Consider the following 13971-nt stretch of genomic DNA (forward strand, 5'->3'; position numbering starts at 1 on the left):
TTTATTTTATATTTTCACCTCTGGATAGACAGTATATTTATTTTATATTTTCACCTCTGGATTGACAGCATATTTAGTTTTCACCTCTGGATGGACAGTATATTTATTTTATATTTTCACCTCTGGATAGACAGTATATTTATTTTATATTTTCACCTCTGGATTGACAGCATATTTAGTTTTCACCTCTGGATGGACAGTATATTTATTTTATATTTTCACCTCTGGATAGACATATATTTATTTTATAGTTTCACATATGGATAGACAGCATATTTATTTTCTGTTTTCACCAGTGGATAGACAGCATTCTTTGCAGGCTTAATTGCACACGTATTTTCCGTATTGTCATTTTACTTTTATGACTTAAAATATATAATATAAAAACTGTGTGCAAATTGAAATATTATCTTTATCATATCTCTTCACATAAAACAATTCTCAATAATATACTTAATATTATAACATCAATAATTCATGCAAACTGCATTCACAAGAACCACCATGAAAATATATATTGTTCAGATCATATCACTATTTTTTGTGACTTAAATTCAGGCTAGATCAATGGACTATAACGTTTTGTCAATACAACAGACTTGTACATGTTAATTGACCACAGTTTTTTGCCTTGCCCATTTGGATATTCAATCCTTTTTTTTTATTTATTTTTTGTAAATGTAACCACTTCTGTTTTTAAAATATATGTAGATTCACATGATCAGACAATTTACCAAACAATCAAGATCAAATAAACACTTCATGGTTTTGCAATATTTATTGGAAATTACACAATCTAATTAGTAAAATTTGTCAAATCTGACCATCAGAATGAAGATGCCACAGTCAGGCTCCTTAAGGTTGTGGGGGAAGTCCCTATTTCAAGAGAAAATAAAACATGAACAGTTCCAAATAAACTATTGCACACTGTGCACACCACACCTCATTCCTGCCCCCTAAAACTGGCAGTCTGGGCAATGCTCAGGAAATTCAGGGTCTGTATAAAACCTTCAAAGGTCTCCACGTCTTCCGTTTCCACAGTACCCCACTGTGTTTGAATTGCACAGCGGGCAGTGATACCGGCTGCAGCACTCTGTGCATTTCTGTATTGGTGGTAGCTCCGTCCCTTTACCCACACTAATGCGATTTGCCTAAAAGAAGAGGGTAGTATTAATAGATTGTTTACATAATAAGTATAGTGACACATATGAAATACCTGTAGTACCTTATAATTCATAAGAGTTTAAAAAATCCAATTAATAACTTAAAAAAAAAAAAAGGAACTGATAATGTAGGTGAAAAGTTGTGTGTGGTAGATGGACTGTAAAAAATAGTGTGGTAACAAAAAAAAACAAAAAAACTTATATAAATGTTAACATTCTCCTATACAAAATATGTAAAATGGTAAATGGACTGCATTTAGGCTATATAGCGCTTTCAACAGACCTATGGCCACCAAAGCGCTTTAAAAATCATCATAAACATATTAAACATCAGGCATTTACACCTGCATAGGGAAAAGTACTACTTCAACTAAAAAAAAAAAAAAAAAAAAACATAGTTAACGTTAGCTAGCAAACTCTCGTGTGCATAGACAACCTAGCATTTTAGACTATTCTCTACCAAGATTGTTCTATGAGATCTCGTTAACTGGGTACAATCTTCACACATCCAAGTGAATAAAAAACATGTTTACAATATTAAATCATACCACTCAAAGAACGATTTAATTCGATAATCTATTGTAGCAACCTAACGTTAGCTCTAGAATTGAAGCACACCAGAGTTCACTTATACCTTTAAAAAACACGACACAGTACCTTGAAAACAAGACGTTTTTTTTTTAACTAGCTAGTTTGTGCATTTGAATTCTGACATGACCTATAAATCATCAACAGTTTATTATTTTTTCTTACCACTGACATCTTTATGGCGCGTTAAAATTGGAAAGTGAAAGACGATACGGAAATAACGTCAATTTGAAAAGTGAATGACGATGCGGAAATGACGTCTGCTGTCCATCCACTGGTGTCCAGCCACTGGTGTCTAGCAAGAAGTGAGTCTGCGGGGCTGCAGCTGGATGCCTCTCGGATCTCCTCAACCACAGCTAGAGGAAAAGCTGAACAGTGGGTCTTTTTCTACTAAGAGCTACAGTAGGCATACTGGAATTCAAAGTTGTAGACTTTTCAGCTAGTGTGAATCCAGGTTCTTGTATTGTGGATCAGACCGCTACGTTTTGTTGCTTTGTAGAAAAGGCCGGCTAAGTAAAGTGCCATTAGTGCCATTGTGACTTTAAGAGGTATTACACTGATTTATTAGTATTCCCCTTTAACGATCCCTTTAACAGTGTTAACAGTATTGACCATAGACAGTAAAAGAAATGGACACAGCGACCCCATTGGAACTCAATTGAGACAAATGAAGCCCAGTTTTAGCGTTTTTAAGCACTTCCGTTTCTGACGCGCAGACTCAAACGAAGCTTGACGACGTCAGCAACCTGTCTGACAGATGTAAATCTTCTAAGTGGCTGTGCGTGCAAACTGCCATCGTTAATCTTGCAGAGAGGGCGAGCTTGAGCGCGGAGTTCTTTGTCGTGAGTGAGCAGGAGTAAGTATTCTGATTAATTATTTTGTATAGTATTTTAAAATGTAACGCCAGTACGCCATTTTAAGTTAATTACCTGCGAGCTTCTCCTCCTGTCTGTACGGTAATGCGACAGAGAGCCGAGTGGTTATGATGCAATCGTTAACCTTTTTTTTACAAAAACTGTTTATACGGGGCCATAATGTAACAAAGAAGGTAATGGAGCCCTTTATACATTGTCGTGTATCTTTAGAAATAAATAATGGACAAACAGATTCTTTAAACGCCTCAGATGTAAAGTTATTCGCTGTCAAAATGACGCCAAAATGAATGGGAGTCAATGGGAATGCTAACGCAAGTAAAGTTCTGCTAAAAGATGGCAGCCCCCACCCGACTTCAACTTCCGGTCGAGTTCCTTGCCCCTCGGTATTGACAGGACGCAGTTCAAAGCATGGACATTCCTCGCTGTTGTTCAAGCTGTTGTTGTTTTCTACTGAGTGCGTTCATATACAAGTGAGTGATTGTGTTTGTTATTCATCTGTAAATTGCTGTATTTGATGGCATAAGTTTGTGTTATATCTAATTTCTCATTCTAATTATTTATGTGCGTCATACTCATTGTGTATTGCATCATCCATATATGGCGCTAGTAATGCATACGAGATACGGTTATATAGCGATATTGGTGTATAATATCGTAAACTTAAAGTCACTTTGGGTTTGTGTATGTTATTATTTACTGAATAAGTGAGATTGTTTGTGGTATTTAAGCCATAATTAACGGTTCTTCCGAGCTCATTTGCCAAAGAATGTCATGCTATTTCCACAAGTGCTAATCTAGTCAGAACATGTCTGAAACTATCTTTATATCACTAATTTGCTAATAGGCTATATTGCTATTATGTTTAAGTATAGATATTATGTATATGTAACAGAGAGAATTCATATTTCATTACTAATTGGTTCTTGTTATTTCTGTTTGTTTAGAACCACTCACTCACCCACTCACTCACTCACTCATATTAAGTTACACTCCAAACTACTCTGTACTACTCTGCCATACTCTCTGCTGCATGGTACTACAATCATCCACTCAACTAAATTCAATAACTGTAAATGCTCTACAAGTCTGAAATCATTAAAGTGTACTTCGTCTCTGACCCGGACGACTTATGTCTGCTCAATTTCCACCAGCACCCACAATAGTCTACCTCACAAATGGTCCTTCGAGCCGGATTGAAGAGCTGTCATAAGCAAGATGCATCACAGTGATCCAGATCATAGACCTGACCTTCCTGAGCCTGCAGTCAGACCCAGACGAGTGGTGCGGCTCCCTAGTTACCTGTCAGATTTCGAGCTCACTGATCATCAACGAAGATTACAGTCAAGACAGAAAGTAGATCTGAAATGAGTGATGATTCAGAATATCAAGGAGCGATTGCACCCAAGCTCACCAACACCTTCACAGAGTATGGAACAGGTAGGCAGTCATGGCAGCCGCTGACAGAGTGGAGTCACAGTAGAGAGGATGAACAACAGCGAGCACCTACTTCACACATTCCTGAGCTGTCATCACAAGTTCTAGCAGAATTCCAGCAGTTGCGGAAAGAGACAGAGGAACTAAGACGTCATTCCTATGAGCAGATACAGAGACTGAAAGAGAAGAACGAGGCCCTGGAAACTCAGTTGAGCCTACTTGCAATGAGTGATCGGCCCAGTCATTATCCTCAGAGGACATCTTCCCCTGTTCCTCAACCCCACCCCACTCAACTCAACCCAGTTAAGGCTTCCCTCCAATCAAGAGAGTACATATAGGGGACCAGCTCCAACCATCCCAAACTTTGTGAAGCCAGATCCGAGAGAGTTTTCCCGCCTGCGCATCGCTTTGGAGAACATTCTGCCAGCAGACGCTACAGAGAGATTTAAGTACCAGATCCTCGTTGATCACCTAAAGTTGGAGGAAGCTCTGTTGATTGCAGACTCCTATTGCAACTCATTATACCCCTTCACAGATACTATGGAGGCACTTAACCAACAGTACGGACAGCCTCACCAGTTGGCCCTTCAGAGAATAGCCGAGCTTATGGATGGTCCAAACATCAGCCAAGGTGACGTGAGAGCCTTCCGAATGTTTGCACTGAAAGTTCGTTCTTTAGTTAGTATGCTTCAGCAGCTTGAGAATAAAGGCTACATGGAGTTAGAGTGCAGTTCCCATGTATCAAGACTGTTGTGTAAGCTTCCACATGATCTGCAGACTAGTTTTAGACGGTCGGTCCATCCCCAACAAGTTCCCATCCCTACCTTGCTCGATCTCTCAGCATGATTAGAATTCGAGCTGCAAGTTCAAGAAGACAGTACCAGATTCTATCCTGCAATGAGTAGGCCAATAGCCATAAACAAGAGGGGACACCAGAGAGACACAAGACAGCAAATGAAGGCCACAAGTATCTTCCTCGGTACAGAGACAGACAGCAGTGACATGCCAGGTAAAGCTTCCGACCCTAAGCCCAGAGACAGGAAGATGTTCTGCCCATATTGCGATGCTCAAGACCACTACTTAAATGGGTGTGCTAGTTTCCAAAGACTTAACAGAGATCAGAAAGTGCATTGGATACAATCGCACAAGAGATGTTGGCAGTGTGGACGAACCCATCAAGCCGCACAGTGTAACCTTAAGACACCCTGCAAAAGTTGTAATCGCCACCATCTGTACATCCTCCATGAGGTTAACGATCGATTCTTTGTGAAAACACCTGAGACACCTAAGGTTGGACCCTCAGAGAATTGCTTGGTGAACACGACTACAGAGACACTGTATCTTGATCGGCCCACTGACAGTCGACGTGTCTTACTAAAGATCTGTAAAGTACTCCTCTGAAATGGCAATCAGTGCTTAGAGACGTACGCTCTCTTGGATGACGGGTCCGAACTCACCATCCTCCTTCATTCAGCGGCCCAGCAGCTTGGATTGACTGGTCAACCCGAAGAGCTTGTTCTACGTACAGTCAGACAAGACCTTCACATGCTGCATGGGGCTTCAGTAACCTTCACAGTGTCACCAGCTTCCCAACCCAAGGCTTCATTTAAGATTCGTCAAGCCTTTACAGCTGAGACATTGGGATTAGCTGAGCATACATATCCAGTCGATGAGTTACAACGCAAGTATAGACACCTACAAGGTCTACAGTTGCCACCTGTTGAATCAGTCCAACCACTCCACCCTTATGGGGTCAGATTACCCGCATCTCATAACTCCAGTAGAGCCAGTTCGTCTAGGCCCACCTAACGGTCCTGCCACTATCAAGACCAGATTAGGCTGGACCCTGCAAGGTCCCACTCAAGAGATCAAGCATTGCCTTGCCAGCCAGCATTGTCTCTTTACGGCTACTTCAAGCTCGTATACCAATCTGTACCGACAAGCTGAGAAATTGTGGCAACTAGATGTGCTCCCGTACCGCAGTGAGAAGCTCATTACCCGCTCTAAGCAAGATCAAGATGCCCTTTCACTGCTCGAGGCCAAGACTACTAGAGTTATAGTAGATGGAGTAGCCAGATATGCCACACCCTTATTAAGAGTGAAGGATATGCCTCTCCTGTGAGCTTCCCCAGATACCACTCTGCCTTGTCTCCGAGGAATTGAGAGGCGATTAGTCAGAGATCCAGCACAAGCAGCAGCCTACAAGTTTGAGATGATCAAGTTGAAAGAGGCAGGATATGCACAAGTGATACATCCTGAACAATTGGAGCAAGCTGAGGAGTCATGGTACATTCCCCACCATATGACACATCATAACGGCAAAAACAGAGTCGTCTTCAACTGTTCATTCCAACACGAAGGGAAAAATCTTAACCAGTTGCTTCTTCCTGGTCCCACACTGGGTCCTTCTCTGATGTCTGTCCTCCTGAGGTTCCGTGCACACACTGTTGCCTTGAGTAGCGATATTCGGGGCATGTTCCATCAGGTGCGACTGCTACCAGAGGACCGCCCACTGCTACGATTCCTCTGGAGAGACCTCAAAAGAAATCACCCCCCCCCCCCCAAGTTTATGAATGGCAAGTTCTTCCATTTGGGACAACATGCAGCCCTTGCTGCGCAACTTTTGCCCTCCAAAAGCATGTCATCGACCACAGTCAGCCAAGCGAAGATGTCAGAGAAAGTATACAGAAATACTTCTATGTAGACAACTTCCTCCAGAGTTTCCATACCCAAGAAGAAGCCATGGCACTGGCATCTAAGTTGCGAGACCTCCTAGCCACAGGAGGAATTGATCTAAGACAGTGGGCCAGCAATGTCCCTCAAGTACTGGACTCTATCCCATCAGAAGCCAAGTCAAGTAACTTAGTATTGTGGCTGACCCAAGAGCAACCAGAAGCACAAGAGTCAGCACTTGGACTACTCTGGCACTGTACCTCTGACACACTGTCATACAAGTATCGCCCTATTGAAAGCTCTGCCCCTACTATGCGTCATATTTACAAGGTTCTAGCCAGTCAGTATGATCCCCTGGGGTACATCGTCCCTTACACTACGAGAGCTAAAGTCTTAGTCCAGCATCTGTGGGACAAGAAGAGGGAATGGGATGACCCTCAACTTCCAGAAGAACTGCTCCAAGCCTGGCGAACATGGGAGCAAGAGTTACCAAACATCACGCACATCTCCATTCCCAGATGTTATGTCACTTTAAAGTTGGATAACCCCCTGAGTATCAGAACTCTACACATTTTCTGTGACGCTTCAGAGCAAGCTTATGGCTCAGTAGCCTACATCCAAACACTCAGTCCTCAAGGAGAAAAGGAGATAGCTTTCTTGACTGCCCGTTCCAGAGTTTCTCCAAAGAAACAACAGTCCATACCTCCTCTTGAGTTGTGTGCCGCTATGACAGGAGCACAACTAGCCAAATTACTGAAGGCAGAGCTCAGTGTTCCCATACATCAGGTCACGCTCTGCTCAGATTCCACCACTGTGCTGGCATGGATTCAAGAGGATTCGTGTCGATATAAAGTCTTCGTCGGAACGAGAATTGCAGAAATACAGGATTTAACAGACCCCAAGGATTGGCGTTATGTTGATTCCAAGTCTAATCCAGCTGATGACATCACTAGGGGCAAGACCTTGGCCGAGTTAGCCAAGTCAAGCCGATGGAGTCAAGGCCCATCATTCCTTCTCCTGCCCGCAGATCAGTGGCCTCAGAGTCCTCTCCTACAGCTACCCACTGAAGATTTAGAGCTGAAGCAGGTCACATTCTGTGGACTTACAGTTCCTGTCACCAACCCAGATTTGCCTGACTGCACTCAATTTGGATCTTATAAGGAACTACTAGCAGCTACAACTAGAGCCTTGCATGGGGCGGCTACCCCTACTGAAGTGCTAACAGCTGAGGATTATAGAAAAGCCGAACTAACCCTCCTTCATCAAGCACAGATCCATAGTTTCCCAATCGAAATGGCCCATCTTAAGTCAGGAAAACCTCTACCAATGAACAGTCGTCTTTTGTGCCTTGCCCCAGAGAATGACAGCAGTACCCACCTCATCAGAGTTGGAGGTCGTCTCCGAAGAACAGAGCAGTTAGACGAATCCGCCATACACCCTATAGTCCTCGACCCTAAGCATCCCCTGAGCAGACTCATCATACAGGACTTTGATGAAATTCTACACCAATCAGGAGCAGAGAGAGTGTTTGCTGAAATACGTCGTAAGTACTGGATACTGAGAGGCCGAGAAGCTACTCGGCATCACCAGAGAACATGCTTAGGCTGTCAACAATGGAGAGGCCAGCCCAGCATTCCCAGGATGGCGGACTTGCCTCCTTCAAGACTGCGTTTACTTCGACCACCCTTCTACTCTACAGGAGTGGATTGTTTCGGCCCTTACCTCATCAAGATTGGGCGCAGACATGAGAAACGATGGGGTATCATATTTAAGTGTCTAACAACAAGAGCTGTATACCTGGACCTGCTCTATCAAATGGACACAGATTCTTTCTTAATGGCCCTCCGAAGATTCATCTCCCGTAGAGGCAAGCCATTTGAGATCATCTCTGACCAAGGTACAAACTTTAGAGGTGGCAGGAAAGCACTACAGGAAGATTTTGCTGTGCTCCATCCTTCCCTCCAGGAGCAATTAGCAAGCCATCAGATTAGTTTTAAGTTCAACCCTCCAGGTGCTTCACACTTTGGGGGCTGTTGGGAGAGAGAAATAAGATCCCTAAAATCAGCTCTCTGTTCTAGTATAGGGGATCAAATTGTGACCGAGGAAGTACTGCGTACTGTGCTTGTTGAGATTGAAGGCATTCTCAATTCGAAGCCAATCGGATATACATCCTCAGACATAGCGGACCTTGATCCAGTCACTCCCAACATGTTGCTCATGGAGCGGCCTGACTCAGCCTTGCCACAAGTAGTATACCCTGAATCAGAGTTGCTGAACAAACGGAGATGGAGATACAGTCAGCTTCTGGCAGACCAATTCTGGAGAAGTTTCCTCCGTAATTATCTCCCAGACCTGCAAGTCCGACAGAAATGGCACAGAGAGGCAGAGAATCTACAACCAGGCACAATTGTCATGATTGTTGATCATCAATTACCCCGAGCTCAATGGCCAGTTGGACAAGTAACAAAAGTGTTTCCTGGGGAAGATAGGCGAGTCAGGACTGCAGAAGTGGAAGTCAAGAATAAGATCTATCTTCGTCCCATCAGCCGGCTAATCAGCCTCCCAGCTTTACCAGATTGAGTACTCTTTAGTACTACCCCTTTAACATACTTGATGCCTTACCTAAGTGCCTTATCCAAATTACACATTTCCACAGCAAATGTGGGGGCGGCTGTAGAAAAAGCCAGCTAAGTAAAGTGCCATTAGTGCCCCCTTGTGACTGTAAGAGGTATTATTATATATATTATATATAACACTTTAACAGTGTTAACAGTATTGACAGGACACAGTTCAAAGCATGGACATTCCTCGCTGTTGTTCAAGCTGTTGTTGTTTTCTACTGAGTGCGTTCATATACAAGTGAATGATTGTGTTTGTTATTCATCTGTAAATTGCTGTATTTGATGGCATAAGTTTGTGTTATATCTAATTTCTCATTCTAATTATTTATGTGCGCCATACTCATTGTGTATTGCATCATCCATATACGGCGCTAGCGCTAGTAATGCATACGAGATACGGGAACCACTCACTCACCCACCCTGCTGAAAAAAAAAAAACAATAGAAACCATTACAGAATTTGTAATGGTTTTAATGGTTCTTATTGGAATTCTAATGGTTTTAATGGATACTGTAATGGTCTCTGTGGGTCTCTATTGGTAATTTGCTTTCTTCTATTGGTGGCGTGTATTATCTATTGGATACCATTAAGGACCAATAGAACACCTTTAGAAACCTCTAGTGGTATCTACTGGACACCAGTTATGAGTGTTATGAGAACCTGAGCAGTGCCACAGACTGATCGACTCCATGCCACGCCACATTGCTGCAGTAATTCAGGCAAAAGGAGCCTCAACTGAGTATTGCAGTTGGCCAAGATTTCTAAAAATCCTTTCTTTGTATTGGTCTTAAGTTATACTCTAATTTTCTAAGATAATGAATTTGGGATTTTCCTTAGTTGTCAGATATAAATAAATATATCAGTCTGTGTGTAATGAATGAATATAATATACAAGTTTCACTTTTTGAATTGAAATTATGATATTCTAATTATATGACGAGCACCTGTATACACAGAATGACTAATTGAACTGCTTTTATAGTTTTAATAATTAATTTATTTGTAATGATTAAAAAGGGATTTTACATTTGATTATTTGTTTTTCTTAATTGAAAGCTTTTGTTAGGATGTAAAATAAAAAAGTGAATTATTATTATTAAGAAAAGAACTGCAGGAAAAGATGCAATGTTGCTCAGTGATTTTGGTTTGGAACCTTTAGAAAATAGAAAAGAGTTGACTTTGCCGACTCTTTCAACTTCAAACGGGTGTAGCTCAGTCATTTTTTTTAATATATACAGTTATACATCATTTTGAAGGATTTTTGCTCATTGTGACTAACTTTGCCAGCACAGGTCACATATGCTACTTAATTTCCACTTGAGAGTGGTCAGATTTAAAGTCTGAGATTAGTCCATCAGTTCTTGAATTTAAATTTTTGTTTATGTGTGTGTGTGCGTGTGTGTGTGTTCAAAACAAGAGTGTCTGTCTCAGAAGCTGAAGAAAAAAGGCCACACCTTATAGGAAATAAACGCCTCCTAAGTGTACGGAAATACCTGGCTGAGGAGATCAGTGACATGAACCAGATAAAACTGTCAGTGGTAAGTGTTTACATATCCATATCCGAATGGAATTGCTACAACCTCTTATCTAATATGACTCGAAGTGAATAGAGACTATGTACCATAAAAAGTAGATAATGTAATTATTCAAGCCTATTTGTGAAACTGGACCACAAAACCAGTTACAAGGGTAATTGTTTTTATTTTATTTTTTAGATTTTTATTTCAATAATAATAATAAATAAGTTTTCCATTGATGTATGGTTTGTTAGGAGGACAATATTTGTCTGAGATACAACTATTTGAAAATCTGGAATCTGATGGTGCTAAAAAAATCTAAATATTGTGAAAAATATTTCAAATCCAAAGCAAAGCATTTTATTAATAAAAAAATAAGTTGATACATTTATGGTAGGGAATTTACAAAATATATTCATGGAACATTATTTTTTTAAATCCTAATGATTTTAGGCATGAAAGAAAAATCTATAACTTTTTTGAGACTGCCATATAAATATATGTATGGATAATCTCACATACTGGTAATGTGGTACATTGTCCTAATGAATTGTCCCTTTTTTTTTTTGCAGGTCTGAGACAGCTACAAGCCACAAAAACAGTTCATAGTTCCTGCATTTCTATTAATGCATTAATGAATAACAATAATTAAAATAAAATGTAATGTCAAGGTTTTGTGTTAATTCCAGCTATGTTGAGTATTCTGTGAATAATTTTGATTTTAGGTGCATATTCTTAATTCTTTGCAAAACAACCTGAACTGTTTGCTATTGAAAGGTTGGTATGAAGTTTAAATAAAATAAAAAATTATATTCTTGACAAAACCCGTGTACAGTTTGTATTAATAATTTAAATTATTTACTTATATTAATTAATGGCCTAATTACCAGCTATCAGTTAAACATTCAAATCAGAACCAATATAAAACTGCAACGAAAACTATTAAATATATGCAAATAAAGACCAGTACAAACTTGCAATGGAACCATCAGAACCATTACAAAACTGACGGAAACCATTACATTTGTTTTAATAAAGACCAGTACAAACTTGTAATGGAACCATCAGAACCATTACAAAACTGACGGAAACCATTAAATTTGTTTTAATAAAGACCAGTACAAACTTGTAATGGAACCATCAGAACCATTACAAAACCAACGGAAACCATTACATTTGTTTTAATAAAGACCAGTACAAACTTGTAATGGAACCATCAGAACCAATACAAAACTGACGGAAACCATTACATTTGTTTTAATAAAGACCAGTACAAACTTGTAATGGAACCATCAGAACCAATACAAAACTGTGATGGAAACCATTATGTGCAAATCGTGACCAATACAAACTTGTAATGGAAACCAATACAAACCAATAAATCCTAATGGAATATGCCCAAAACACACTACGTAATGGAAACCATTTGGTAATGGTTTTAATGGTTAATTGCTGATGGTTTGTAATGGTTTTGTAATGGAAACCATTAGAATTTATGTAATGGTTTCTATTGTTTTTTTCAGCAGTGCACTCACTCACTCATATTAAGTTACACTCCAAACTACTCTGTACTACTCTGCCATACTCTCTGCTGCCTGTACTACAATCATCCACTCAACTAAATTCAATAACTGTAAATGCTCTACAAGTCTGAAATCATTAAAGTGTACTTCGTCTCTGACCCGGACGACTTATGTCTGCTCAATTTCCACCAGCACCCACAATAGTCTACCTCACATGCTTCCTCACAATTAACTTGGAATGACAGGAAAAGTCCAATAGAAATGTTCCTGATGGAGCCTCCCATGAGGGCACCTTTATGTTAATTGATATAAATTTGACGTCAAATGTTAGTCAAGACTTGATCAAGATTCTATATAACATAATTTTAAGGTCAGTTTGGACAGCAATTTCTTGCGTGAAAATATGAAATTAATACACTCAAATTGATGTCACATGGACTTCACACATTGACATCAATGATTTGCGTGATGGATTGATATTTATTGCTTTATATATGAATTCTTGGTCAGCCTGGTCAAGTTTAAGTAACATTTTTCTTAAATGGGGCATTGGACCTCATTGATTTGCCACATCTCCTTTAGAAAGGTGTCCCAGCTGGCAAATGATGTTCAGAAGACCTGAAATTGACATCAAACACTGTAAAAAAAACCCTTAATAATAAATCGATGTCCATTTCACATCGACACACTCATGTCCTTTCTAATGGCTTTCTCCGCTGTTTAACACTACACCAGTAGATGGCGCTATGCTATAGTGAGTGACGGTCTGCTTCAAAAGTATTGACAATCATAGCCAGCTCACTCTCAGGTGGATGCCTGTTATATAACGTTAAACAAGTTCTCTTTGGTAACTTTGAACACTTGAATGTGTTTAAATAAGATATTACTATTTCTGCTAGCTTTATATCTTATTTCTGGTTAGCATATATCTACAATCTAGATATATATGATAAGCACAAATAAGGTCTAAAACTAGCAGAAATAGTAGTATATTAAAACTGACCATGGAATATTTTTATCAGCTTAATACAGCTTTGTGCATCTGGAGAGATTAGTCACAGGAAATCAGACATTCCACATTATCCACTTTGCAGAAGGGCTCTAGTTAGCCATTCCAATTACTTTTGAGAAACTACTTGCATTGTTTTTGCCATCCAGCTGGTCACAGGAGTAATGACCACTGTGGTTTTTATACTTTTCCTCTCTAAATAAGATGTGGTTGAGGTGATTACCTAATCAGTTATTAAGCAGAATAAAGTGTGCCTGGAATAGAATAGCTGCTATTCATTTAGAGATGTTGATTTAATAAAAAACTGGAGTGATCTCTTTTTTTTTCTTCCCCAGAGCAGTATTATAAACAAATGCTAGAGCACATAATTGCATATAGCCCAGTTGTTCATCCTATGGAGACAGAATTGATGCATAATTCCAAATAAATAGGTTATGATCCACAAATAAATGTAAAGAGGTTAAGAAAAATGAAACATACTGACAAATACATAGAATGAGATCCACAAAGAACTCACAAATAAATAAAATGAGATTTGTAAATAAAAGCTTTTTGAATAAATTACACT

The sequence above is a fragment of the Carassius auratus genome, unplaced genomic scaffold (genome assembly GCF_003368295.1).
Source record: "Carassius auratus strain Wakin unplaced genomic scaffold, ASM336829v1 scaf_tig00005886, whole genome shotgun sequence".
Lineage (NCBI taxonomy): Eukaryota > Metazoa > Chordata > Actinopteri > Cypriniformes > Cyprinidae > Carassius > Carassius auratus.